This window comes from Phyllobates terribilis, unplaced genomic scaffold (genome assembly GCF_046119375.1).
Source record: "Phyllobates terribilis strain yellow unplaced genomic scaffold, ASM4611937v1 Scaffold_540__1_contigs__length_1147954, whole genome shotgun sequence".
Taxonomy (NCBI): domain Eukaryota; kingdom Metazoa; phylum Chordata; class Amphibia; order Anura; family Dendrobatidae; genus Phyllobates; species Phyllobates terribilis.
The window spans coordinates 94,219-121,524 of record NW_027363300.1 but is presented as its reverse complement, the minus strand read 5'-3'; the positions used below and the strand labels follow the sequence as shown (position 1 = coordinate 121,524).

The 27,306-nt window shown below is 44.4% G+C and overlaps 15 non-coding genes across 15 annotated transcripts; all 15 read right to left on the bottom strand.

The window, feature by feature from the left end:
- Nucleotides 1–1,779: 1,779 nt before the first annotated feature.
- Nucleotides 1,780–1,970, bottom strand: LOC141232429 (U2 spliceosomal RNA). Its single transcript, XR_012298679.1, has one exon. It is a non-coding gene; the product is annotated as a U2 spliceosomal RNA (small nuclear RNA).
- Nucleotides 1,971–3,082: 1,112 nt separating this feature from the next.
- LOC141232417 (U2 spliceosomal RNA) lies at nt 3,083–3,273 on the bottom strand. Its single transcript, XR_012298668.1, has one exon. It is a non-coding gene; the product is annotated as a U2 spliceosomal RNA (small nuclear RNA).
- A 1,115-nt stretch (nt 3,274–4,388) lies between these two features.
- Nucleotides 4,389–4,579, bottom strand: LOC141232405 (U2 spliceosomal RNA). Its single transcript, XR_012298657.1, has one exon. It is a non-coding gene; the product is annotated as a U2 spliceosomal RNA (small nuclear RNA).
- A 1,112-nt stretch (nt 4,580–5,691) lies between these two features.
- LOC141232401 (U2 spliceosomal RNA) lies at nt 5,692–5,882 on the bottom strand. Its single transcript, XR_012298653.1, has one exon. It is a non-coding gene; the product is annotated as a U2 spliceosomal RNA (small nuclear RNA).
- Nucleotides 5,883–6,994: 1,112 nt separating this feature from the next.
- On the bottom strand, nt 6,995–7,185 carry LOC141232400 (U2 spliceosomal RNA). Its single transcript, XR_012298652.1, has one exon. It is a non-coding gene; the product is annotated as a U2 spliceosomal RNA (small nuclear RNA).
- Nucleotides 7,186–8,300: 1,115 nt separating this feature from the next.
- Nucleotides 8,301–8,491, bottom strand: LOC141232399 (U2 spliceosomal RNA). Its single transcript, XR_012298651.1, has one exon. It is a non-coding gene; the product is annotated as a U2 spliceosomal RNA (small nuclear RNA).
- A 1,115-nt stretch (nt 8,492–9,606) lies between these two features.
- Nucleotides 9,607–9,797, bottom strand: LOC141232398 (U2 spliceosomal RNA). The gene has a single exon (XR_012298650.1). It is a non-coding gene; the product is annotated as a U2 spliceosomal RNA (small nuclear RNA).
- Nucleotides 9,798–10,912: 1,115 nt separating this feature from the next.
- On the bottom strand, nt 10,913–11,103 carry LOC141232397 (U2 spliceosomal RNA). The gene has a single exon (XR_012298649.1). It is a non-coding gene; the product is annotated as a U2 spliceosomal RNA (small nuclear RNA).
- A 1,115-nt stretch (nt 11,104–12,218) lies between these two features.
- Nucleotides 12,219–12,404, bottom strand: LOC141232469 (U2 spliceosomal RNA). The gene has a single exon (XR_012298719.1). It is a non-coding gene; the product is annotated as a U2 spliceosomal RNA (small nuclear RNA).
- A 2,412-nt stretch (nt 12,405–14,816) lies between these two features.
- LOC141232394 (U2 spliceosomal RNA) lies at nt 14,817–15,007 on the bottom strand. Its single transcript, XR_012298646.1, has one exon. It is a non-coding gene; the product is annotated as a U2 spliceosomal RNA (small nuclear RNA).
- Nucleotides 15,008–16,125: 1,118 nt separating this feature from the next.
- Nucleotides 16,126–16,316, bottom strand: LOC141232382 (U2 spliceosomal RNA). Its single transcript, XR_012298635.1, has one exon. It is a non-coding gene; the product is annotated as a U2 spliceosomal RNA (small nuclear RNA).
- A 1,118-nt stretch (nt 16,317–17,434) lies between these two features.
- LOC141232495 (U2 spliceosomal RNA) lies at nt 17,435–17,617 on the bottom strand. The gene has a single exon (XR_012298742.1). It is a non-coding gene; the product is annotated as a U2 spliceosomal RNA (small nuclear RNA).
- Nucleotides 17,618–23,822: 6,205 nt separating this feature from the next.
- LOC141233102 (U2 spliceosomal RNA) lies at nt 23,823–24,013 on the bottom strand. The gene has a single exon (XR_012299266.1). It is a non-coding gene; the product is annotated as a U2 spliceosomal RNA (small nuclear RNA).
- A 1,115-nt stretch (nt 24,014–25,128) lies between these two features.
- Nucleotides 25,129–25,319, bottom strand: LOC141233091 (U2 spliceosomal RNA). Its single transcript, XR_012299255.1, has one exon. It is a non-coding gene; the product is annotated as a U2 spliceosomal RNA (small nuclear RNA).
- A 1,115-nt stretch (nt 25,320–26,434) lies between these two features.
- LOC141233079 (U2 spliceosomal RNA) lies at nt 26,435–26,625 on the bottom strand. Its single transcript, XR_012299244.1, has one exon. It is a non-coding gene; the product is annotated as a U2 spliceosomal RNA (small nuclear RNA).
- Between the last annotated feature and the right edge of the window lie 681 nt (nt 26,626–27,306).

The window sequence follows — 27,306 nt, the reverse complement described above, 5'->3', positions numbered from 1 at the left end:
GTCACAATACATTGATAGGTAACTTTCAACCTCAGAGTCTGTAATAAATGGACTAAACAAATGAATCGTCAGTACTTTCATTGAAAACTGAAAAGAGGGGATTACTTTCACCCCCTCCAGCTCTACCTTCTCTTTATTTACTTCATAAAGAGCGTAGGCACTTTCACACTGCGAGGCTTTATTAAGCGTAACATCATAAAGTCCTCGAGAAAAAAAAGATTGAAAGCAAAAAAGATGCTCCTTGTCGATCTTCAAGAGCTTACAAATAACATTGAAAATAAATTGAGAATCTTTCACCTGCCGGTGGTCAGGAGCAACCACGAACCTGATGGTGTCCTTCAGCGGATGCTCCTCCGAGAAATAATCATTCGGGTTGCTTGCTTGATTCTCCTTCCTTCCTCCAGGGTTTCTCCTTGTCTCCATGATTTTCCTCTTCTTTTCCAGATACCAAGGAAAATATCACACACGGATCGCAGCCTCCACGAAGTTCGTCCTCCCTCCAACACACCGTCCTCCGTAAAGAAAAGGCACTGCAGCTTTAGCACCGATTCCCAAAAGCAGCACTGGATATCTCCAAAGGCCAAGAATCGGTTCTGCCACCACAGTAACCTTCAGCCCAATGTCACAACCCACTACAGATCGTGCCAAAAGGCCGAGAAGCGATAACCAGAATTGGTTTCAAACTACGGAGCCACCCAAGGATCCTGAAAAGTCCATTTGTGGAGATGAGCTCCTGGACTCCCGTTAAGAAGACATGTTGTCAACCTCTAGATCCCTTACATGCCTGCACTTTTCGGCTTGCTGCTGCTGCAATCCACGCGTTTTAGATCTGCATAACTCCACCTCTTTAAACACAGCACCTTCACCCCCTGCTGTTCCCACCCGCCTCAACACCGTTGGAAGGGAGGAGAACCAATTAAGGCGGGGGGTGGGGTGGAACGAGCAGCTGTCTACCCTTAGCAGGAGGGCTCCTGATTACATACCTCTCCTGCTGCTGCTGCTGCTGGCTGTCCAGCAGCAGACTGAAGGTGGCTGCTGCTGTGCACAGGTATATAAAGGCTCAGAGCCTATTATGACACGCGCAGCCAGCGTTCCATTGCCACATTCCATCTACTGCAGGCAGGATACCTGGCTGGCTGAATGTCGCTGAGAAGCTCACAGAGACCGCCATAAGCAACAGTTTAACAGAATGCCACAGACTAATCAACCAAACTTTTTGGGTTGGGTTCTCTTTTATAGTCTGCAGGCATTAAATGAAAGAAGTCAGTGTTCCAGCAGAAGGAGACAACGTTTCAGAAAAGGCATTGTAGCAAACCAAAAAAGAAATTTTAAGCGCAGCAGAGTAACCAGCGCACATACCTGTTAGCTCAGGTGAGTTTAAAAGGCTGCTGTTGATAACAAGGGCATTTGCTAAATAGATGGTGTGTGTGCAACAATATACTGAAAGGTCAATTATATTGTGCAGCTTATCTCACCACCTGTAGTTATTTAGGTGAAAGCTCCAAAATGCTTGCCTAATATGTCTGTTTATCCAAAAGGAAGTAAAAAGGGAGAGCTAGAAAGATAGCATTGCATCACATTACATGGCAATGCAATGCACAGTTGCTGAAGTTGAACCAAAATGAGCTTGTAATCTGGCTTCTGCAACTTTGAACATGAAAAATCCAATGAGGAGAAGAAAAGCAAAGCCAAAGAGTCCATCCCAAAATCCGACAAACAAGCAAAATGAACAAAAAACATTGAATTCAATTCTTTCTGATTTTAGAAACTGCATTAAAGAAGGGGTGCACCGGTCCTGGAGATACTGCAATACCAGGTCAATGCGTGGAGTGGACAGAGCAAGCTCTTTTTCCATCTCCCTGTTCTAAAAATCCATTTAATATATGGTCCCCAGATAGGGGACGTATCAGATATTAAACTGATAAGAACAGATACTACACTTGATCTTAGCCAAAAGGCCGAGAAGCGATAACCAGAATTGGTTTCAAACTACGGAGCCACCCAAGGATCCTGAAAAGTCCATTTGTGGAGATGAGCTCCTGGACTCCCGTTAAGAAGACATGTTGTCAACCTCTAGATCCCTTACATGCCTGCACTTTTCGGCTTGCTGCTGCAATCCACGCGTTTTAGATCTGCATAACTCCACCTCTTTAAACACAGCACCTTCACCCCCTGCTGTTCCCACCCGCCTCAACACCGTTGGAAGGGAGGAGAACCAATTAAGGCGGGGGGTGGGGTGGAACGAGCAGCTGTCTACCCTTAGCAGGAGGGCTCCTGATTACATACCTCTCCTGCTGCTGCTGCTGCTGGCTGTCCAGCAGCAGACTGAAGGTGGCTGCTGCTGTGCACAGGTATGTAAAGGCTCAGAGCCTATTATGACACGCGCAGCCAGCGTTCCATTGCCACATTCCATCTACTGCAGGCAGGATACCTGGCTGGCTGAATGTCGCTGAGAAGCTCACAGAGACCGCCATAAGCAACAGCTTAACAGAATGCCACAGACTAATCAACCAAACTTTTTGGGTTGGGTTCTCTTTTATAGTCTGCAGGCATTAAATGAAAGAAGTCAGTGTTCCAGCAGAAGGAGACAACGTTTCAGAAAAGGCATTGTAGCAAACCAAAAAAGAAATTTTAAGCGCAGCAGAGTAACCAGCGCACATACCTGTTAGCTCAGGTGAGTTTAAAAGGCTGCTGTTGATAACAAGGGCATTTGCTAAATAGATGGTGTGTGTGCAACAATATACTGAAAGGTCAATTATATTGTGCAGCTTATCTCACCACCTGTAGTTATTTAGGTGAAAGCTCCAAAATGCTTGCCTAATATGTCTGTTTATCCAAAAGGAAGTAAAAAGGGAGAGCTAGAAAGATAGCATTGCATCACATTACATGGCAATGCAATGCACAGTTGCTGAAGTTGAACCAAAATGAGCTTGTAATCTGGCTTCTGCAACTTTGAACATGATAAATCCAATGAGGAGAAGAAAAGCAAAGCCAAAGAGTCCATCCCAAAATCCGACAAACAAGCAAAATGAACAAAAAACATTGAATTCAATTCTTTCTGATTTTAGAAACTGCATTAAAGAAGGGGTGCACCGGTCCTGGAGATACTGCAATACCAGGTCAATGCGTGGAGTGGACAGAGCAAGCTCTTTTTCCATCTCCCTGTTCTAAAAATCCATTTAATATATGGTCCCCAGATAGGGGACGTATCAGATATTAAACTGATAAGAACAGATACTACACTTGATCTTAGCCAAAAGGCCGAGAAGCGATAACCAGAATTGGTTTCAAACTACGGAGCCACCCAAGGATCCTGAAAAGTCCATTTGTGGAGATGAGCTCCTGGACTCCCGTTAAGAAGACATGTTGTCAACCTCTAGATCCCTTACATGCCTGCACTTTTCGGCTTGCTGCTGCTGCAATCCACGCGTTTTAGATCTGCATAACTCCACCTCTTTAAACACAGCACCTTCACCCCCTGCTGTTCCCACCCGCCTCAACACCGTTGGAAGGGAGGAGAACCAATTAAGGCGGGGGGTGGGGTGGAACGAGCAGCTGTCTACCCTTAGCAGGAGGGCTCCTGATTACATACCTCTCCTGCTGCTGCTGCTGCTGGCTGTCCAGCAGCAGACTGAAGGTGGCTGCTGCTGTGCACAGGTATATAAAGGCTCAGAGCCTATTATGACACGCGCAGCCAGCGTTCCATTGCCACATTCCATCTACTGCAGGCAGGATACCTGGCTGGCTGAATGTCGCTGAGAAGCTCACAGAGACCGCCATAAGCAACAGTTTAACAGAATGCCACAGACTAATCAACCAAACTTTTTGGGTTGGGTTCTCTTTTATAGTCTGCAGGCATTAAATGAAAGAAGTCAGTGTTCCAGCAGAAGGAGACAACGTTTCAGAAAAGGCATTGTAGCAAACCAAAAAAGAAATTTTAAGCGCAGCAGAGTAACCAGCGCACATACCTGTTAGCTCAGGTGAGTTTAAAAGGCTGCTGTTGATAACAAGGGCATTTGCTAAATAGATGGTGTGTGTGCAACAATATACTGAAAGGTCAATTATATTGTGCAGCTTATCTCACCACCTGTAGTTATTTAGGTGAAAGCTCCAAAATGCTTGCCTAATATGTCTGTTTATCCAAAAGGAAGTAAAAAGGGAGAGCTAGAAAGATAGCATTGCATCACATTACATGGCAATGCAATGCACAGTTGCTGAAGTTGAACCAAAATGAGCTTGTAATCTGGCTTCTGCAACTTTGAACATGAAAAATCCAATGAGGAGAAGAAAAGCAAAGCCAAAGAGTCCATCCCAAAATCCGACAAACAAGAAAAATGAACAAAAAACAATGAATTCAATTCTTTCTGATTTTAGAAACTGCATTAAAGAAGGGGTGCACCGGTCCTGGAGATACTGCAATACCAGGTCAATGCGTGGAGTGGACAGAGCAAGCTCTTTTTCCATCTCCCTGTTCTAAAAATCCATTTAATATATGGTCCCCAGATAGGGGACGTATCAGATATTAAACTGATAAGAACAGATACTACACTTGATCTTAGCCAAAAGGCCGAGAAGCGATAACCAGAATTGGTTTCAAACTACGGAGCCACCCAAGGATCCTGAAAAGTCCATTTGTGGAGATGAGCTCCTGGACTCCCGTTAAGAAGACATGTTGTCAACCTCTAGATCCCTTACATGCCTGCACTTTTCGGCTTGCTGCTGCTGCAATCCACGCGTTTTAGATCTGCATAACTCCACCTCTTTAAACACAGCACCTTCACCCCCTGCTGTTCCCACCCGCCTCAACACCGTTGGAAGGGAGGAGAACCAATTAAGGCGGGGGGTGGGGTGGAACGAGCAGCTGTCTACCCTTAGCAGGAGGGCTCCTGATTACATACCTCTCCTGCTGCTGCTGCTGGCTGTCCAGCAGCAGACTGAAGGTGGCTGCTGCTGTGCACAGGTATATAAAGGCTCAGAGCCTATTATGACACGCGCAGCCAGCGTTCCATTGCCACATTCCATCTACTGCAGGCAGGATACCTGGCTGGCTGAATGTGGCTGAGAAGCTCACAGAGACCGCCATAAGCAACAGTTTAACAGAATGCCACAGACTAATCAACCAAACTTTTTGGGTTGGGTTCTCTTTTATAGTCTGCAGGCATTAAATGAAAGAAGTCAGTGTTCCAGCAGAAGGAGACAACGTTTCAGAAAAGGCATTGTAGCAAACCAAAAAAGAAATTTTAAGCGCAGCAGAGTAACCAGCGCACATACCTGTTAGCTCAGGTGAGTTTAAAAGGCTGCTGTTGATAACAAGGGCATTTGCTAAATAGATGGTGTGTGTGCAACAATATACTGAAAGGTCAATTATATTGTGCAGCTTATCTCACCACCTGTAGTTATTTAGGTGAAAGCTCCAAAATGCTTGCCTAATATGTCTGTTTATCCAAAAGGAAGTAAAAAGGGAGAGCTAGAAAGATAGCATTGCATCACATTACATGGCAATGCAATGCACAGTTGCTGAAGTTGAACCAAAATGAGCTTGTAATCTGGCTTCTGCAACTTTGAACATGAAAAATCCAATGAGGAGAAGAAAAGCAAAGCCAAAGAGTCCATCCCAAAATCCGACAAACAAGCAAAATGAACAAAAAACATTGAATTCAATTCTTTCTGATTTTAGAAACTGCATTAAAGAAGGGGTGCACCGGTCCTGGAGATACTGCAATACCAGGTCAATGCGTGGAGTGGACAGAGCAAGCTCTTTTTCCATCTCCCTGTTCTAAAAATCCATTTAATATATGGTCCCCAGATAGGGGACGTATCAGATATTAAACTGATAAGAACAGATTCTACACTTGATCTTAGCCAAAAGGCCGAGAAGCGATAACCAGAATTGGTTTCAAACTACGGAGCCACCCAAGGATCCTGAAAAGTCCATTTGTGGAGATGAGCTCCTGGACTCCCGTTAAGAAGACATGTTGTCAACCTCTAGATCCCTTACATGCCTGCACTTTTCGGCTTGCTGCTGCTGCAATCCACGCGTTTTAGATCTGCATAACTCCACCTCTTTAAACACAGCACCTTCACCCCCTGCTGTTCCCACCCGCCTCAACACCGTTGGAAGGGAGGAGAACCAATTAAGGCGGGGGGTGGGGTGGAACGAGCAGCTGTCTACCCTTAGCAGGAGGGCTCCTGATTACATACCTCTCCTGCTGCTGCTGCTGGCTGTCCAGCAGCAGACTGAAGGTGGCTGCTGCTGTGCACAGGTATATAAAGGCTCAGAGCCTATTATGACACGCGCAGCCAGCGTTCCATTGCCACATTCCATCTACTGCAGGCAGGATACCTGGCTGGCTGAATGTGGCTGAGAAGCTCACAGAGACCGCCATAAGCAACAGTTTAACAGAATGCCACAGACTAATCAACCAAACTTTTTGGGTTGGGTTCTCTTTTATAGTCTGCAGGCATTAAATGAAAGAAGTCAGTGTTCCAGCAGAAGGAGACAACGTTTCAGAAAAGGCATTGTAGCAAACCAAAAAAGAAATTTTAAGCGCAGCAGAGTAACCAGCGCACATACCTGTTAGATCAGGTGAGTTTAAAAGGCTGCTGTTGATAACAAGGGCATTTGCTAAATAGATGGTGTGTGTGCAACAATATACTGAAAGGTCAATTATATTGTGCAGCTTATCTCACCACCTGTAGTTATTTAGGTGAAAGCTCCAAAATGCTTGCCTAATATGTCTGTTTATCCAAAAGGAAGTAAAAAGGGAGAGCTAGAAAGATAGCATTGCATCACATTACATGGCAATGCAATGCACAGTTGCTGAAGTTGAACCAAAATGAGCTTGTAATCTGGCTTCTGCAACTTTGAACATGAAAAATCCAATGAGGAGAAGAAAAGCAAAGCCAAAGAGTCCATCCCAAAATCCAACAAACAAGCAAAATGAACAAAAAACATTGAATTCAATTCTTTCTGATTTTAGAAACTGCATTAAAGAAGGGGTGCACCGGTCCTGGAGATACTGCAATACCAGGTCAATGCGTGGAGTGGACAGAGCAAGCTCTTTTTCCATCTCCCTGTTCTAAAAATCCATTTAATATATGGTCCCCAGATAGGGGACGTATCAGATATTAAACTGATAAGAACAGATTCTACACTTGATCTTAGCCAAAAGGCCGAGAAGCGATAACCAGAATTGGTTTCAAACTACGGAGCCACCCAAGGATCCTGAAAAGTCCATTTGTGGAGATGAGCTCCTGGACTCCCGTTAAGAAGACATGTTGTCAACCTCTAGATCCCTTACATGCCTGCACTTTTCGGCTTGCTGCTGCTGCAATCCACGCGTTTTAGATCTGCATAACTCCACCTCTTTAAACACAGCACCTTCACCCCCTGCTGTTCCCACCCGCCTCAACACCGTTGGAAGGGAGGAGAACCAATTAAGGCGGGGGGTGGGGTGGAACGAGCAGCTGTCTACCCTTAGCAGGAGGGCTCCTGATTACATACCTCTCCTGCTGCTGCTGCTGCTGGCTGTCCAGCAGCAGACTGAAGGTGGCTGCTGCTGTGCACAGGTATATAAAGGCTCAGAGCCTATTATGACACGCGCAGCCAGCGTTCCATTGCCACATTCCATCTACTGCAGGCAGGATACCTGGCTGGCTGAATGTGGCTGAGAAGCTCACAGAGACCGCCATAAGCAACAGTTTAACAGAATGCCACAGACTAATCAACCAAACTTTTTGGGTTGGGTTCTCTTTTATAGTCTGCAGGCATTAAATGAAAGAAGTCAGTGTTCCAGCAGAAGGAGACACCGTTTCAGAAAAGGCATTGTAGCAAACCAAAAAAGAAATTTTAAGCGCAGCAGAGTAACCAGCGCACATACCTGTTAGCTCAGGTGAGTTTAAAAGGCTGCTGTTGATAACAAGGGCATTTGCTAAATAGATGGTGTGTGTGCAACAATATACTGAAAGGTCAATTATATTGTGCAGCTTATCTCACCACCTGTAGTTATTTAGGTGAAAGCTCCAAAATGCTTGCCTAATATGTCTGTTTATCCAAAAGGAAGTAAAAAGGGAGAGCTAGAAAGATAGCATTGCATCACATTACATGGCAATGCAATGCACAGTTGCTGAAGTTGAACCAAAATGAGCTTGTAATCTGGCTTCTGCAACTTTGAACATGAAAAATCCAATGAGGAGAAGAAAAGCAAAGCCAAAGAGTCCATCCCAAAATCCGACAAACAAGCAAAATGAACAAAAAACATTGAATTCAATTCTTTCTGATTTTAGAAACTGCATTAAAGAAGGGGTGCACCGGTCCTGGAGATACTGCAATACCAGGTCAATGCGTGGAGTGGACAGAGCAAGCTCTTTTTCCATCTCCCTGTTCTAAAAATCCATTTAATATATGGTCCCCAGATAGGGGACGTATCAGATATTAAACTGATAAGAACAGATTCTACACTTGATCTTAGCCAAAAGGCCGAGAAGCGATAACCAGAATTGGTTTCAAACTACGGAGCCACCCAAGGATCCTGAAAAGTCCATTTGTGGAGATGAGCTCCTGGACTCCCGTTAAGAAGACATGTTGTCAACCTCTAGATCCCTTACATGCCTGCACTTTTCGGCTTGCTGCTGCTGCAATCCACGCGTTTTAGATCTGCATAACTCCACCTCTTTAAACACAGCACCTTCACCCCCTGCTGTTCCCACCCGCCTCAACACCGTTGGAAGGGAGGAGAACCAATTAAGGCGGGGGGTGGGGTGGAACGAGCAGCTGTCTACCCTTAGCAGGAGGGCTCCTGATTACATACCTCTCCTGCTGCTGCTGCTGCTGGCTGTCCAGCAGCAGACTGAAGGTGGCTGCTGCTGTGCACAGGTATATAAAGGCTCAGAGCCTATTATGACACGCGCAGCCAGCGTTCCATTGCCACATTCCATCTACTGCAGGCAGGATACCTGGCTGGCTGAATGTCGCTGAGAAGCTCACAGAGACCGCCATAAGCAACAGTTTAACAGAATGCCACAGACTAATCAACCAAACTTTTTGGGTTGGGTTCTCTTTTATAGTCTGCAGGCATTAAATGAAAGAAGTCAGTGTTCCAGCAGAAGGAGACAACGTTTCAGAAAAGGCATTGTAGCAAACCAAAAAAGAAATTTTAAGCGCAGCAGAGTAACCAGCGCACATACCTGTTAGCTCAGGTGAGTTTAAAAGGCTGCTGTTGATAACAAGGGCATTTGCTAAATAGATGGTGTGTGTGCAACAATATACTGAAAGGTCAATTATATTGTGCAGCTTATCTCACCACCTGTAGTTATTTAGGTGAAAGCTCCAAAATGCTTGCCTAATATGTCTGTTTATCCAAAAGGAAGTAAAAAGGGAGAGCTAGAAAGATAGCATTGCATCACATTACATGGCAATGCAATGCACAGTTGCTGAAGTTGAACCAAAATGAGCTTGTAATCTGGCTTCTGCAACTTTGAACATGAAAAATCCAATGAGGAGAAGAAAAGCAAAGCCAAAGAGTCCATCCCAAAATCCGACAAACAAGCAAAATGAACAAAAAACATTGAATTCAATTCTTTCTGATTTTAGAAACTGCATTAAAGAAGGGGTGCACCGGTCCTGGAGATACTGCAATACCAGGTCAATGCGTGGAGTGGACAGAGCAAGCTCTTTTTCCATCTCCCTGTTCTAAAAATCCATTTAATATATGGTCCCCAGATAGGGGACGTATCAGATATTAAACTGATAAGAACAGATTCTACACTTGATCTTAGCCAAAAGGCCGAGAAGCGATAACCAAAATTGGTTTCAAACTACGGAGCCACCCAAGGATCCTGAAAAGTCCATTTGTGGAGATGAGCTCCTGGACTCCCGTTAAGAAGACATGTTGTCAACCTCTAGATCCCTTACATGCCTGCACTTTTCGGCTTGCTGCTGCTGCAATCCACGCGTTTTAGATCTGCATAACTCCACCTCTTTAAACACAGCACCTTCACCCCCTGCTGTTCCCACCCGCCTCAACACCGTTGGAAGGGAGGAGAACCAATTAACGCGGGGGGTGGGGTGGAACGAGCAGCTGTCTACCCTTAGCAGGAGGGCTCCTGATTACATACCTCTCCTGCTGCTGCTGCTGCTGGCTGTCCAGCAGCAGACTGAAGGTGGCTGCTGCTGTGCACAGGTATATAAAGGCTCAGAGCCTATTATGACACGCGCAGCCAGCGTTCCATTGCCACATTCCATCTACTGCAGGCAGGATACCTGGCTGGCTGAATGTCGCTGAGAAGCTCACAGAGACCGCCATAAGCAACAGTTTAACAGAATGCCACAGACTAATCAACCAAACTTTTTGGGTTGGGTTCTCTTTTATAGTCTGCAGGCATTAAATGAAAGAAGTCAGTGTTCCAGCAGAAGGAGACAACGTTTCAGAAAAGGCATTGTAGCAAACCAAAAAAGAAATTTTAAGCGCAGCAGAGTAACCAGCGCACATACCTGTTAGCTCAGGTGAGTTTAAAAGGCTGCTGTTGATAACAAGGGCATTTGCTAAATAGATGGTGTGTGTGCAACAATATACTGAAAGGTCAATTATATTGTGCAGCTTATCTCACCACCTGTAGTTATTTAGGTGAAAGCTCCAAAATGCTTGCCTAATATGTCTGTTTATCCAAAAGGAAGTAAAAAGGGAGAGCTAGAAAGATAGCATTGCATCACATTACATGGCAATGCAATGCACAGTTGCTGAAGTTGAACCAAAATGAGCTTGTAATCTGGCTTCTGCAACTTTGAACATGAAAAATCCAATGAGGAGAAGAAAAGCAAAGCCAAAGAGTCCATCCCAAAATCCGACAAACAAGCAAAATGAACAAAAAACATTGAATTCAATTCTTTCTGATTTTAGAAACTGCATTAAAGAAGGGGTGCACCGGTCCTGGAGATACTGCAATACCAGGTCAATGCGTGGAGTGGACAGAGCAAGCTCTTTTTCCATCTCCCTGTTCTAAAAATCCATTTAATATATGGTCCCCAGATAGGGGACGTATCAGATATTAAACTGATAAGAACAGATTCTACACTTGATCTTAGCCAAAAGGCCGAGAAGCGATAACCAGAATTGGTTTCAAACTACGGAGCCACCCAAGGATCCTGAAAAGTCCATTTGTGGAGATGAGCTCCTGGACTCCCGTTAAGAAGACATGTTGTCAACCTCTAGATCCCTTACATGCCTGCACTTTTCGGCTTGCTGCTGCTGCAATCCACGCGTTTTAGATCTGCATAACTCCACCTCTTTAAACACAGCACCTTCACCCCCTGCTGTTCCCACCCGCCTCAACACCGTTGGAAGGGAGAAGAACCAATTAAGGCGGGGGGTGGGGTGGAACGAGCAGCTGTCTACCCTTAGCAGGAGGGCTCCTGATTACATACCTCTCCTGCTGCTGCTGCTGCTGGCTGTCCAGCAGCAGACTGAAGGTGGCTGCTGCTGTGCACAGGTATATAAAGGCTCAGAGCCTATTATGACACGCGCAGCCAGCGTTCCATTGCCACATTCCATCTACTGCAGGCAGGATACCTGGCTGGCTGAATGTCGCTGAGAAGCTCACAGAGACCGCCATAAGCAACAGTTTAACAGAATGCCACAGACTAATCAACCAAACTTTTTGGGTTGGGTTCTCTTTTATAGTCTGCAGGCATTAAATGAAAGAAGTCAGTGTTCCAGCAGAAGGAGACAACATTTCAGAAAAGGCATTGTAGCAAACCAAAAAAGAAATTTTAAGCGCAGCAGAGTAACCAGCGCACATACCTGTTAGCTCAGGTGAGTTTAAAAGGCTGCTGTTGATAACAAGGGCATTTGCTAAATAGATGGTGTGTGTGCAACAATATACTGAAAGGTCAATTATATTGTGCAGCTTATCTCACCACCTGTAGTTATTTAGGTGAAAGCTCCAAAATGCTTGCCTAATATGTCTGTTTATCCAAAAGGAAGTAAAAAGGGAGAGCTAGAAAGATAGCATTGCATCACATTACATGGCAATGCAATGCACAGTTGCTGAAGTTGAACCAAAATGAGCTTGTAATCTGGCTTCTGCAACTTTGAACATGAAAAATCCAATGAGGAGAAGAAAAGCAAAGCCAAAGAGTCCATCCCAAAATCCGACAAACAAGCAAAATGAACAAAAAACATTGAATTCAATTCTTTCTGATTTTAGAAACTGCATTAAAGAAGGGGTGCACCGGTCCTGGAGATACTGCAATACCAGGTCAATGCGTGGAGTGGACAGAGCAAGCTCTTTTTCCATCTCCCTGTTCTAAAAATCCATTTAATATATGGTCCCCAGATAGGGGACGTATCAGATATTAAACTGATAAGAACAGATTTCTTAATTGAATGCGTCAGAAGACGCGACATAAATTAAATTCCATTTGCATGGATAACCAAAAAAATGTCGCCTACGCCTTCATCATCCGAATTCAACTTTTTGTTTTTTTTAAGAAAATTTAATGATAATTAATAAATAAAACATAACATAACATATCCTTACATCAACAACAAAAAACTTCCAACAAAAACATCAACTCAACATTTTTCTTCTTCCACGTTTCTTCTTCCTCCATGACATGTCCAACAATTTCCAGTCAAAACCTTGCAGCAAAATCTTTTCATCTTCTTCACCTTCAGCACTGGTATCAACACAATCCTGCATTACTTTCTCTTTTCCCTTATCATCCACCTTCCTTTTTTCCTTAACGTCTTTACTTCTAGGTACTCTCTCCAGTCTGCAAAACATAGAGTCCCCAACTCCTGAGAACTCCTGCTTCTCTCCCACAAACTCCTTCTTATTTTCAACTACTTGTATATCTTTGTCTTCTTTCTCTTTACAATCTTCAAACGATTCTTCAAATATCTTTTTCCCTTTCTCCTCTTTTTTCCCACCTTCCTCATAACAAAATCCAGGTTTCCCATTATCAATTCTTCTTTTACCATTTTCCACATAACTGAATCCACATTTACCATTTATAACAATCCTTCCTAAACTTAGTTCATTTTGTCCATTTTCCCAAACTAGGAAACTTCTCTTCCCATTCCAGACTCCCACTTTATTTAAGTAGTCCTTCTGGAATTTTACCAAAATACTCCATGGCTTCAAAAACTCCATCACTTCCTCCATCTCTACAAAGGGGTCATCCATACAGATAACCACCTTTTTCGGCCTTCCAGCAAAAAGAGCATTAACTCCAATTTCTTTTCCTTCCCAATTCTTGAGAAGACAAATACACTTTTCTTCAGACTTCAGTGTTACGTCAAATACCTTTTTAAACTTGATTTCTTGCATACAAAAAATGTCCTCTTCAATGATCGTCCCATACTTGAACAGAATATCCAAGATCTGATTCTCCTCCAACGAAAAATCCTCCAACTCCGTCTTCACATAGAACCGTAAACAGTTCCTCTTCCTCGTCAACTCCATCTTCTTCCTCCAAAAGAAATGCCCCCCACAGCTATGTGTGGTGACACGATGATCGCCTCTCGTTGCCCAGGGACTAATCCGACTCCCCAATAGCAGCAGGAGGGTGAAGCCCTGCCGTTAGACAAAGCGATCCCCCCAGGCCAAGGAGCCGGGTACCCTGGGCACCTCCTAGCCAAGGCCAAGGCAGCAACTGGTAGATCACTGCACCTGATCTTAGCCAAAAGGCCGAGAAGCGATAACCAGAATTGGTTTCAAACTACGGAGCCACCCAAGGATCCTGAAAAGTCCATTTGTGGAGATGAGCTCCTGGACTCCCGTTAAGAAGACATGTTGTCAACCTCTAGATCCCTTACATGCCTGCACTTTTCGGCTTGCTGCTGCTGCAATCCACGCGTTTTAGATCTGCATAACTCCACCTCTTTAAACACAGCACCTTCACCCCCTGCTGTTCCCACCCGCCTCAACACCGTTGGAAGGGAGGAGAACCAATTAAGGCGGGGGGTGGGGTGGAACGAGCAGCTGTCTACCCTTAGCAGGAGGGCTCCTGATTACATACCTCTCCTGCTGCTGCTGCTGCTGGCTGTCCAGCAGCAGACTGAAGGTGGCTGCTGCTGTGCACAGGTATATAAAGGCTCAGAGCCTATTATGACACGCGCAGCCAGCGTTCCATTGCCACATTCCATCTACTGCAGGCAGGATACCTGGCTGGCTGAATGTCGCTGAGAAGCTCACAGAGACCGCCATAAGCAACAGTTTAACAGAATGCCACAGACTAATCAACCAAACTTTTTGGGTTGGGTTCTCTTTTATAGTCTGCAGGCATTAAATGAAAGAAGTCAGTGTTCCAGCAGAAGGAGACAACGTTTCAGAAAAGGCATTGTAGCAAACCAAAAAAGAAATTTTAAGCGCAGCAGAGTAACCAGCGCACATACCTGTTAGCTCGGGTGAGTTTAAAAGGCTGCTGTTGATAACAAGGGCATTTGCTAAATAGATGGTGTGTGTGCAACAATATACTGAAAGGTCAATTATATTGTGCAGCTTATCTCACCACCTGTAGTTATTTAGGTGAAAGCTCCAAAATGCTTGCCTAATATGTCTGTTTATCCAAAAGGAAGTAAAAAGGGAGAGCTAGAAAGATAGCATTGCATCACATTACATGGCAATGCAATGCACAGTTGCTGAAGTTGAACCAAAATGAGCTTGTAATCTGGCTTCTGCAACTTTGAACATGAAAAATCCAATGAGGAGAAGAAAAGCAAAGCCAAAGAGTCCATCCCAAAATCCGACAAACAAGCAAAATGAACAAAAAACATTGAATTCAATTCTTTCTGATTTTAGAAACTGCATTACAGAAGGGGTGCACCGGTCCTGGAGATACTGCAATACCAGGTCAATGCGTGGAGTGGACAGAGCAAGCTCTTTTTCCATCTCCCTGTTCTAAAAATCCATTTAATATATGGTCCCCAGATAGGGGACGTATCAGATATTAAACTGATAAGAACAGATACTACACTTGATCTTAGCCAAAAGGCCGAGAAGCGATAACCAGAATTGGTTTCAAACTACGGAGCCACCCAAGGATCCTGAAAAGTCCATTTGTGGAGATGAGCTCCTGGACTCCCGTTAAGAAGACATGTTGTCAACCTCTAGATCCCTTACATGCCTGCACTTTTCGGCTTGCTGCTGCTGCAATCCACGCGTTTTAGATCTGCATAACTCCACCTCTTTAAACACAGCACCTTCACCCCCTGCTGTTCCCACCCGCCTCAACACCGTTGGAAGGGAGGAGAAAAAATTAAGGCGGGGGGTGGGGTGGAACGAGCAGCTGTCTACCCTTAGCAGGAGGGCTCCTGATTACATACCTCTCCTGCTGCTGCTGCTGCTGCTGGCTGTCCAGCAGCAGACTGAAGGTGGCTGCTGCTGTGCACAGGTATATAAAGGCTCAGAGCCTATTATGACACGCGCAGCCAGCGTTCCATTGCCACATTCCATCTACTGCAGGCAGGATACCTGGCTGGCTGAATGTCGCTGAGAAGCTCACAGAGACCGCCATAAGCAACAGTTTAACAGAATGCCACAGACTAATCAACCAAACTTTTTGGGTTGGGTTCTCTTTTATAGTCTGCAGGCATTAAATGAAAGAAGTCAGTGTTCCAGCAGAAGGAGACAACGTTTCAGAAAAGGCATTGTAGCAAACCAAAAAAGAAATTTTAAGCGCAGCAGAGTAACCAGCGCACATACCTGTTAGCTCAGGTGAGTTTAAAAGGCTGCTGTTGATAACAAGGGCATTTGCTAAATAGATGGTGTGTGTGCAACAATATACTGAAAGGTCAATTATATTGTGCAGCTTATCTCACCACCTGTAGTTATTTAGGTGAAAGCTCCAAAATGCTTGCCTAATATGTCTGTTTATCCAAAAGGAAGTAAAAAGGGAGAGCTAGAAAGATAGCATTGCATCACATTACATGGCAATGCAATGCACAGTTGCTGAAGTTGAACCAAAATGAGCTTGTAATCTGGCTTCTGCAACTTTGAACATGAAAAATCCAATGAGGAGAAGAAAAGCAAAGCCAAAGAGTCCATCCCAAAATCCGACAAACAAGCAAAATGAACAAAAAACATTGAATTCAATTCTTTCTGATTTTAGAAACTGCATTAAAGAAGGGGTGCACCGGTCCTGGAGATACTGCAATACCAGGTCAATGCGTGGAGTGGACAGAGCAAGCTCTTTTTCCATCTCCCTGTTCTAAAAATCCATTTAATATATGGTCCCCAGATAGGGGACGTATCAGATATTAAACTGATAAGAACAGATACTACACTTGATCTTAGCCAAAAGGCCGAGAAGCGATAACCAGAATTGGTTTCAAACTACGGAGCCACCCAAGGATCCTGAAAAGTCCATTTGTGGAGATGAGCTCCTGGACTCCCGTTAAGAAGACATGTTGTCAACCTCTAGATCCCTTACATGCCTGCACTTTTCGGCTTGCTGCTGCTGCAATCCACGCGTTTTAGATCTGCATAACTCCACCTCTTTAAACACAGCACCTTCACCCCCTGCTGTTCCCACCCGCCTCAACACCGTTGGAAGGGAGGAGAACCAATTAAGGCGGGGGGTGGGGTGGAACGAGCAGCTGTCTACCCTTAGCAGGAGGGCTCCTGATTACATACCTCTCCTGCTGCTGCTGCTGCTGCTGGCTGTCCAGCAGCAGACTGAAGGTGGCTGCTGCTGTGCACAGGTATATAAAGGCTCAGAGCCTATTATGACACGCGCAGCCAGCGTTCCATTGCCACATTCCATCTACTGCAGGCAGGATACCTGGCTGGCTGAATGTCGCTGAGAAGCTCACAGAGACCGCCATAAGCAACAGTTTAACAGAATGCCACAGACTAATCAACCAAACTTTTTGGGTTGGGTTCTCTTTTATAGTCTGCAGGCATTAAATGAAAGAAGTCAGTGTTCCAGCAGAAGGAGACAACGTTTCAGAAAAGGCATTGTAGCAAACCAAAAAAGAAATTTTAAGCGCAGCAGAGTAACCAGCGCACATACCTGTTAGCTCAGGTGAGTTTAAAAGGCTGCTGTTGATAACAAGGGCATTTGCTAAATAGATGGTGTGTGTGCAACAATATACTGAAAGGTCAATTATATTGTGCAGCTTATCTCACCACCTGTAGTTATTTAGGTGAAAGCTCCAAAATGCTTGCCTAATATGTCTGTTTATCCAAAAGGAAGTAAAAAGGGAGAGCTAGAAAGATAGCATTGCATCACATTACATGGCAATGCAATGCACAGTTGCTGAAGTTGAACCAAAATGAGCTTGTAATCTGGCTTCTGCAACTTTGAACATGAAAAATCCAATGAGGAGAAGAAAAGCAAAGCCAAAGAGTCCATCCCAAAATCCGACAAACAAGCAAAATGAACAAAAAACATTGAATTCAATTCTTTCTGATTTTAGAAACTGCATTAAAGAAGGGGTGCACCGGTCCTGGAGATACTGCAATACCAGGTCAATGCGTGGAGTGGACAGAGCAAGCTCTTTTTCCATCTCCCTGTTCTAAAAATCCATTTAATATATGGTCCCCAGATAGGGGACGTATCAGATATTAAACTGATAAGAACAGATAAGGTTTCAACATAAATTTATTCAGATATAAAAAAGTACAAAAACACATTATTCTTATTTACAGCGTTAATAGAGCTCTTTCCACAGACATTATTAGTACAAAATAGTATTCCACATGTAAAAACACCATCTTCTATTCGCTTCGTGTTTACCCACATCTTTGACATCTTTCAAATAATAAATATACATTTCGCTAAAAACCATTCTAATACAATCATTGATGGAAATACAGTCACGTTTGAACAACAAAATATTCCTCACTTTCCACATAGCACTTTTTGCACAATTTATTATACACCAGCATATTTTGGTTTGATGTAAAGTTGGGCAATTAAAAAGTCCGTATAAAACATATTCGTGACAAAAGTCTTTCAGACCACAAACCCATTTCAAAAGCACCCCCAGTCTCCGCCAAAGTTCTTGCGCATAAAAACAGTTCCAAAACAGATGTAAAACCGTCTCATCACTTCCACACGAGTCTCTAGGACATTTTGCCCGCGCCGCCAGGCCTCTCCTGTGCTGAAAGTCTCTAGTTGGGAGGCACTGGTGGACGGACATCCAGGCAAGGTCTTTATGAATATTTGCGAGAAACTTTCCAAACACATTCCTCCAGACTCGCTTGGATCTGCTCCAGGAAAAGTTGATTACTTCAGATACTCTTTCTTCCCTTCTCAGATGAGTTATCAATTTCCTTCGGTCTTGAAGAATATCAGTATCCAAGTCTCTTAATTTATAATTTCTACATACTTTCTCTAAGATGATAAGATGCTTTGGGGGACATAATAAAACAGGCGAAGATAAGGATGGCCGTAGCCATCTCTTAAAAACATAACCACAAGTATATTTTAAAAACAGACTAAAAACACTGTTAGAATTAAGAAGCTTAAAACAGAAACAGAAGAAATTTATATACAAAAACATGCTCAAATCCGGGACATCCTTTCCACCATTTTGATGCCTTTTATACATTTCTGTGCGTTTTACTTTTTCCATCTTCGAGCCCCAAATAAATATAAACATGCAGCGAGTCAGCTTTTTGAGCATTAAGTCGGAGGGAGGGTACACAATTGCAACATATAACATCATTGGCAATAATACAGACTTAATAATTAGAACTTTCCCTTCGATTGACAAACTACGCAAATTCCAAAAGGATAGTTTCTTCACCATTTTCTCCTGGACCTCCCCCCAACTCACAACCCCGTCATTTTCTTTATTAAAAGTAATGCCCAAAATTTTAACTTTATCACACTTCATTTTGACTGCTGGTAGGTCCACTGTATCCCAGGAACCAATTGTCAAACACTCAGTTTTATTAAAATTCAACTTAAAACCTGAAGCCTGACTAAAAAAACTGGTACACCTCACCACCCTCCGGAGGGAAGCAGGATCCGTGCAGATGGCAGTAACATCGTCCATATACCCTAAGACTTTAATTTGGGCCCCCCCTCCACCCGGAACAGGGACCCCACGGATCACTTTATCTTTCCTAATTTGGCATAATAAAGGCTCCATAGCACAAATAAACAGGATCGGGGACAAAGGGCAGCCCTGCTTCACTCCGGATTCCAGCGGTATTTCACCTGTTAAGAAGCCATTAACAGAGATTTGACAATATGAATCTTTATACAAAATCTTAATTAGAGACATGATAAAATCCGGGATCGCCATCTTCTTTAAAACACTAAAAAGATACTTGTGCGATACCCTGTCGAACGCCTTCTCAAAGTCCAGCGCCAACAGGGCTAAATTCTGACCACGATCCCTAGTATACCATATTGCATCTCTTATGACATTTAACACCTCCGCAATACTCCTTCCCGGTACACCACAAACTTGTTCTGGTTGTATCAACTTATCAATTATCATTTTAAGCCGGCATGCAATAAATTTGGCTAATACTTTATAATCCATGTTGAGGAGGGTGATAGGCCTCCAATTTGCAAGGTCCTCACGAGCCCCTTTCTTTTTAAAGATCAAGGACACTATTCCCCTCCTCCATCCCTTGGGCAACCGTTTACACTTAAAAACCTCCTTAAAAAGTGCTAAAAGATCATCCTTTAAAATATCCCAGAAAGTCAGATAAAATTCGACGGGGAGACCGTCTGCTCCCGGAGCTTTGCCCTTTGAAAAACTTTTAAAAATGTTAAAAAGTTCCTCTAAGCTAAAATCCCGTATTAAAAACTCCTGATCTGACTGATTCAACTTAAAATCTAGGACATTAAGAGCATCTTGTAAAAAGGAATCATCCACACTTTTCTCACTAAAAAGGAGTCGGTAAAAATCAAAAGCCACGTTCTTCATGCCCTGTATAGTGGATTCTTCACCTAAACAAGTAATCGCATCTTTCCTCTCCATTGCTTTTTTAAAAAAGAAGCGTGTACATTTTTCATCTTCTTCTAACTGCTTTACCTTTGAATTAAAAATAACCTCTCTCCCCTTCTGCTCCAAAAGTGTATGTATTTCTGCTTTTAGGCTGACAATGTCTTCCTCCACCTCCAACCCAATCTCTTTAAATTTATAAAGTGTCTGCAGCCTAGTATTTAGATTTGAGAAAAATTGTTTTTTCTGTCTTGATTTCTTCCTCCCTGCCGTGATAAAAAAAAGCCTAATTTTATTTTTAATCTTTTCCCACCAAGACAACATTTTTATATAAGGAGGCCTATGTTGTCTCCATTCCTGGTAGGCTGTACAAAAATCCGACCTTATCTGAGGATCCTCCAGCAGATGTGTCCCCAAACGCCACAGTCCTTTGTTTATTCTCTGCTCTCCTTGGTATTCTAACTGCAATTTTAACATTTTGTGATCGGAAAATAAATTAGACATTAGATCAAACATCACCGGCTTAAAATCCACAGATAAAAACATAAAATCGATCCTAGAGGCCACTCCCCGACCGGACCATGTAAATCCAGGGTCCGTCGGTGAAAGAGACCTCCAGGCATCGCATAGCTTAAAATCAGTTTGAAAATTTTTTAGCAGAAAACATGACTTATCCAACTTACGGAGAGGGTCCCCTCCTACTCGTTGTTCGCCGACACTAAGGCAGTTGAAATCCCCACCTATCAGGAGGGGAGAAGACCCAACACAAAATACAGGCAAAATTTCAAACAATTGGATGCGCTCTTGCTTGTCGGGAGGAGCATACACATTAATTATGCGAAAACTAAAATTATTAATATGCAAATGTACTAACATTGCCCTGCCTGGTGTAATCTCTGTAACAGAGGAAAACACGATGTTATTACCATGACAGAGCAAACCCACTCCAGCAGACCTATTCACATTTGAGCCGGACCACACTGACGGTCCCGACTTCCAATCCTTTTTAAGCTCGTCATAATTAATTGAGTGTTGTAGTCCACATTCCTGCAATAAACACACATCAAAGTCTAAAGTCTCTAAATATTGAAAAAGAGCAGCCCTGCGAACAGGGCTCTTTAAAGATCTCACATTCAGTGAGAGGCATTTTATGGACGGCATTAAAGTCAAGGTGGGAGGGAGTCATCCAGAATCATCTTGACCTGTTCAGGACTATGATCCAACAGTGCCTCCAAGATCCCTGACTCCGGGGAAAAGGAAATGTTCATTGGATCCGAGGCAGTGACCGGGTATCCAGCTCCTGCTCCCTGCAGCCACAAATCACCGACACCCAAGGAAACATCCGGTGAATCCGGACAGACATCCGCACGCATCTTTTTCCCGCTGGGTTCAGGTAGGTCACTAGTGCAATCTTCTCCCACTACTGCCTCATGGTCTCTCTTCTCGAGGTCGTCACCTAGGGAAAAACACACTGCGTCCTGCTGGCTCGACACTTGAATAGCATCTGGGGCCTTCGCAGCAGGGTCCACCAGTGCCAACATACTGGGGGCACCCTGCTCCAGCACACCAGAAACACACACATCTTCAGGGGCCATCGACACAGAGACACCCTCCCGAACAGAAGAGCATCCCTGCTCCGGTCCCTGGACGGACCGCCCATAGTCCCCTTTTTGCGGGGGCTTCTTCTTTGCCACCTCCACTACAGAGGGGCCAGTAGAGCTTAGCTCAGTCCTGTCAAGGGGATCCTCCCCGACGGACACTGAGGGGCGAGCTAGAGATTGTCTTCGCCAGGGACCCCCAGTTGCCTCTGCATATGTCCGTACCTTGGTTCTCTGGGGGCAACTCCGGAATACATGTCCATCCTCCCCGCACAGATTACACTGTTTCTTGTGAGGACAGTCTTTCGTCAAGTGTCCATACTGGCTGCAATTATTACAACGGGCAGCCCTCCTCTCCTGGCAAGCGTCTTGGGTATGCCCCATTGTGCCACAATTCCTACAATACAAGGGCATACCTTGATAGAAGAGGTATCCTCGGCTCTTCCCGATTGTGAAGGTGGAGGGAGGGTGCTGTGTTCCTCCGACTCCCGTTGGATCCTTCTTTAATCGTGCCAGGAACCTCCGCTTCCCACACCAAAAATTAACTGCATTTTTAATTTTTCCTAAAAAGGACACGTCATCGCAATAGCGACGCAAGAAACTCAAAATATCCAGCACTTCCACAAAAGGGTTAGGGAAGTGAACCACAATCTGGACTTCTTCATAAACAAATAATAAGGAAAAAATCAAACCTTCCATTTCGTCCATGTGGCTATTTTCGTTCACTTTCTGGACCAGTTGTTGGCAGCACCCTTGACTCCTAAAAGTGATGGTGTAGGTACCTTTCGATTCGTTGTCCTGGAAGCAGAAGATGTCCTCTCTACTAAATCCCAGAAGTCCAAGAAGGATGATGTTGCAAACATACTGGATGTTTTTCTCACAGCGAAACTTCTCCAAAACGTCAATTCGCACTGTATTTCTCATCCGGGGTTCACCCGATGCATATGACAGCACAGCCGGCATCTCTTCCAAAAAAAGTACGCCAACTACGGAAAGAAAAAAAAGGCATATGCCTTTTTAGGGGATCACTTCCCGTTGCTCCCGGACTAAGCCTCTCTCCCTATAGCAGCAGGGGGGTGAAGTCCCTCCGAAGAGGAACGATCCCCCCAGGCCGAGAGAGAGGGTACCGGAAGCACCCAGATAGACAACAACCAAACAGACAAGCTGTAAGATCGAAGCCAAAAGGCCGAGAAGCGATAACCAGAATTGGTTTCAAACTACGGAGCCACCCAAGGATCCTGAAAAGTCCATTTGTGGAGATGAGCTCCTGGACTCCCGTTAAGAAGACATGTTGTCAACCTCTAGATCCCTTACATGCCTGCACTTTTCGGCTTGCTGCTGCTGCAATCCACGCGTTTTAGATCTGCATAACTCCACCTCTTTAAACACAGCACCTTCACCCCCTGCTGTTCCCACCCGCCTCAACACCGTTGGAAGGGAGGAGAACCAATTAAGGCGGGGGGGTGGGGTGGAACGAGCAGCTGTCTACCCTTAGCAGGAGGGCTCCTGATTACATACCTCTCCTGCTGCTGCTGCTGCTGGCTGTCCAGCAGCAGACTGAAGGTGGCTGCTGCTGTGCACAGGTATATAAAGGCTCAGAGCCTATTATGACACGCGCAGCCAGCGTTCCATTGCCACATTCCATCTACTGCAGGCAGGATACCTGGCTGGCTGAATGTCGCTGAGAAGCTCACAGAGACCGCCATAAGCAACAGTTTAACAGAATGCCACAGACTAATCAACCAAACTTTTTGGGTTGGGTTCTCTTTTATAGTCTGCAGGCATTAAATGAAAGAAGTCAGTGTTCCAGCAGAAGGAGACAACGTTTCAGAAAAGGCATTGTAGCAAACCAAAAAAGAAATTTTAAGTGCAGCAGAGTAACCAGCGCACATACCTGTTAGCTCAGGTGAGTTTAAAAGGCTGCTGTTGATAACAAGGGCATTTGCTAAATAGATGGTGTGTGTGCAACAATATACTGAAAGGTCAATTATATTGTGCAGCTTATCTCACCACCTGTAGTTATTTAGGTGAAAGCTCCAAAATGCTTGCCTAATATGTCTGTTTATCCAAAAGGAAGTAAAAAGGGAGAGCTAAAGAGATAGCATTGCATCACATTACATGGCAATGCAATGCACAGTTGCTGAAGTTGAACCAAAATGAGCTTGTAATCTGGCTTCTGCAACTTTGAACATGAAAAATCCAATGAGGAGAAGAAAAGCAAAGCCAAAGAGTCCATCCCAAAATCCGACAAACAAGCAAAATGAACAAAAAACATTGAATTCAATTCTTTCTGATTTTAGAAACTGCATTAAAGAAGGGGTGCACCGGTCCTGGAGATACTGCAATACCAGGTCAATGCGTGGAGTGGACAGAGCAAGCTCTTTTTCCATCTCCCTGTTCTAAAAATCCATTTAATATATGGTCCCCAGATAGGGGACGTATCAGATATTAAACTGATAAGAACAGATACTACACTTGATCTTAGCCAAAAGGCCGAGAAGCGATAACCAGAATTGGTTTCAAACTACGGAGCCACCCAAGGATCCTGAAAAGTCCATTTGTGGAGATGAGCTCCTGGACTCCCGTTAAGAAGACATGTTGTCAACCTCTAGATCCCTTACATGCCTGCACTTTTCGGCTTGCTGCTGCTGCAATCCACGCGTTTTAGATCTGCATAACTCCACCTCTTTAAACACAGCACCTTCACCCCCTGCTGTTCCCACCCGCCTCAACACCGTTGGAAGGGAGGAGAACCAATGAAGGCGGGGGGTGGGGTGGAACGAGCAGCTGTCTACCCTTAGCAGGAGGGCTCCTGATTACATACCTCTCCTGCTGCTGCTGCTGCTGGCTGTCCAGCAGCAGACTGAAGGTGGCTGCTGCTGTGCACAGGTATATAAAGGCTCAGAGCCTATTATGACACGCGCAGCCAGCGTTCCATTGCCACATTCCATCTACTGCAGGCAGGATACCTGGCTGGCTGAATGTCGCTGAGAAGCTCACAGAGACCGCCATAAGCAACAGTTTAACAGAATGCCACAGACTAATCAACCAAACTTTTTGGGTTGGGTTCTCTTTTATAGTCTGCAGGCATTAAATGAAAGAAGTCAGTGTTCCAGCAGAAGGAGACAACGTTTCAGAAAAGGCATTGTAGCAAACCAAAAAAGAAATTTTAAGCGCAGCAGAGTAACCAGCGCACATACCTGTTAGCTCAGGTGAGTTTAAAAGGCTGCTGTTGATAACAAGGGCATTTGCTAAATAGATGGTGTGTGTGCAACAATATACTGAAAGGTCAATTATATTGTGCAGCTTATCTCACCACCTGTAGTTATTTAGGTGAAAGCTCCAAAATGCTTGCCTAATATGTCTGTTTATCCAAAAGGAAGTAAAAAGGGAGAGCTAGAAAGATAGCATTGCATCACATTACATGGCAATGCAATGCACAGTTGCTGAAGTTGAACCAAAATGAGCTTGTAATCTGGCTTCTGCAACTTTGAACATGAAAAATCCAATGAGGAGAAGAAAAGCAAAGCCAAAGAGTCCATCCCAAAATCCGACAAACAAGCAAAATGAACAAAAAACATTGAATTCAATTCTTTCTGATTTTAGAAACTGCATTAAAGAAGGGGTGCACCGGTCCTGGAGATACTGCAATACCAGGTCAATGCGTGGAGTGGACAGAGCAAGCTCTTTTTCCATCTCCCTGTTCTAAAAATCCATTTAATATATGGTCCCCAGATAGGGGACGTATCAGATATTAAACTGATAAGAACAGATACTACACTTGATCTTAGCCAAAAGGCCGAGAAGCGATAACCAGAATTGGTTTCAAACTACGGAGCCACCCAAGGATCCTGAAAAGTCCATTTGTGGAGATGAGCTCCTGGACTCCCGTTAAGAAGACATGTTGTCAACCTCTAGATCCCTTACATGCCTGCACTTTTCGGCTTGCTGCTGCTGCAATCCACGCGTTTTAGATCTGCATAACTCCACCTCTTTAAACACAGCACCTTCACCCCCTGCTGTTCCCACCCGCCTCAACACCGTTGGAAGGGAGGAGAACCAATTAAGGCGGGGGGTGGGGTGGAACGAGCAGCTGTCTACCCTTAGCAGGAGGGCTCCTGATTACATACCTCTCCTGCTGCTGCTGCTGCTGGCTGTCCAGCAGCAGACTGAAGGTGGCTGCTGCTGTGCACAGGTATATAAAGGCTCAGAGCCTATTATGACACGCGCAGCCAGCGTTCCATTGCCACATTCCATCTACTGCAGGCAGGATACCTGGCTGGCTGAATGTCGCTGAGAAGCTCACAGAGACCGCCATAAGCAACAGTTTAACAGAATGCCACAGACTAATCAACCAAACTTTTTGGGTTGGGTTCTCTTTTATAGTCTGCAGGCATTAAATGAAAGAAGTCAGTGTTCCAGCAGAAGGAGACAACGTTTCAGAAAAGGCATTGTAGCAAACCAAAAAAGAAATTTTAAGCGCAGCAGAGTAACCAGCGCACATACCTGTTAGCTCAGGTGAGTTTAAAAGGCTGCTGTTGATAACAAGGGCATTTGCTAAATAGATGGTGTGTGTGCAACAATATACTGAAAGGTCAATTATATTGTGCAGCTTATCTCACCACCTGTAGTTATTTAGGTGAAAGCTCCAAAATGCTTGCCTAATATGTCTGTTTATCCAAAAGGAAGTAAAAAGGGAGAGCTAGAAAGATAGCATTGCATCACATTACATGGCAATGCAATGCACAGTTGCTGAAGTTGAACCAAAATGAGCTTGTAATCTGGCTTCTGCAACTTTGAACATGAAAAATCCAATGAGGAGAAGAAAAGCAAAGCCAAAGAGTCCATCCCAAAATCCGACAAACAAGCAAAATGAACAAAAAACATTGAATTCAATTCTTTCTGATTTTAGAAACTGCATTAAAGAAGGGGTGCACCGGTCCTGGAGATACTGCAATACCAGGTCAATGCGTGGAGTGGACAGAGCAAGCTCTTTTTCCATCTCCCTGTTCTAAAAATCCATTTAATATATGGTCCCCAGATAGGGGACGTATCAGATATTAAACTGATAAGAACAGATACTACACTTGATCTTAGCCAAAAGGCCGAGAAGCGATAACCAGAATTGGTTTCAAACTACGGAGCCACCCAAGGATCCTGAAAAGTCCATTTGTGGAGATGAGCTCCTGGACTCCCGTTAAGAAGACATGTTGTCAACCTCTAGATCCCTTACATGCCTGCACTTTTCGGCTTGCTGCTGCTGCAATCCACGCGTTTTAGATCTGCATAACTCCACCTCTTTAAACACAGCACCTTCACCCCCTGCTGTTCCCACCCGCCTCAACACCGTTGGAAGGGAGGAGAACCAATTAAGGCGGGGGGTGGGGTGGAACGAGCAGCTGTCTACCCTTAGCAGGAGGGCTCCTGATTACATACCTCTCCTGCTGCTGCTGCTGCTGGCTGTCCAGCAGCAGACTGAAGGTGGCTGCTGCTGTGCACAGGTATATAAAGGCTCAGAGCCTATTATGACACGCGCAGCCAGCGTTCCATTGCCACATTCCATCTACTGCAGGCAGGATACCTGGCTGGCTGAATGTCGCTGAGAAGCTCACAGAGACCGCCATAAGCAACAGTTTAACAGAATGCCACAGACTAATCAACCAAACTTTTTGGGTTGGGTTCTCTTTTATAGTCTGCAGGCATTAAATGAAAGAAGTCAGTGTTCCAGCAGAAGGAGACAACGTTTCAGAAAAGGCATTGTAGCAAACCAAAAAAGAAATTTTAAGCGCAGCAGAGTA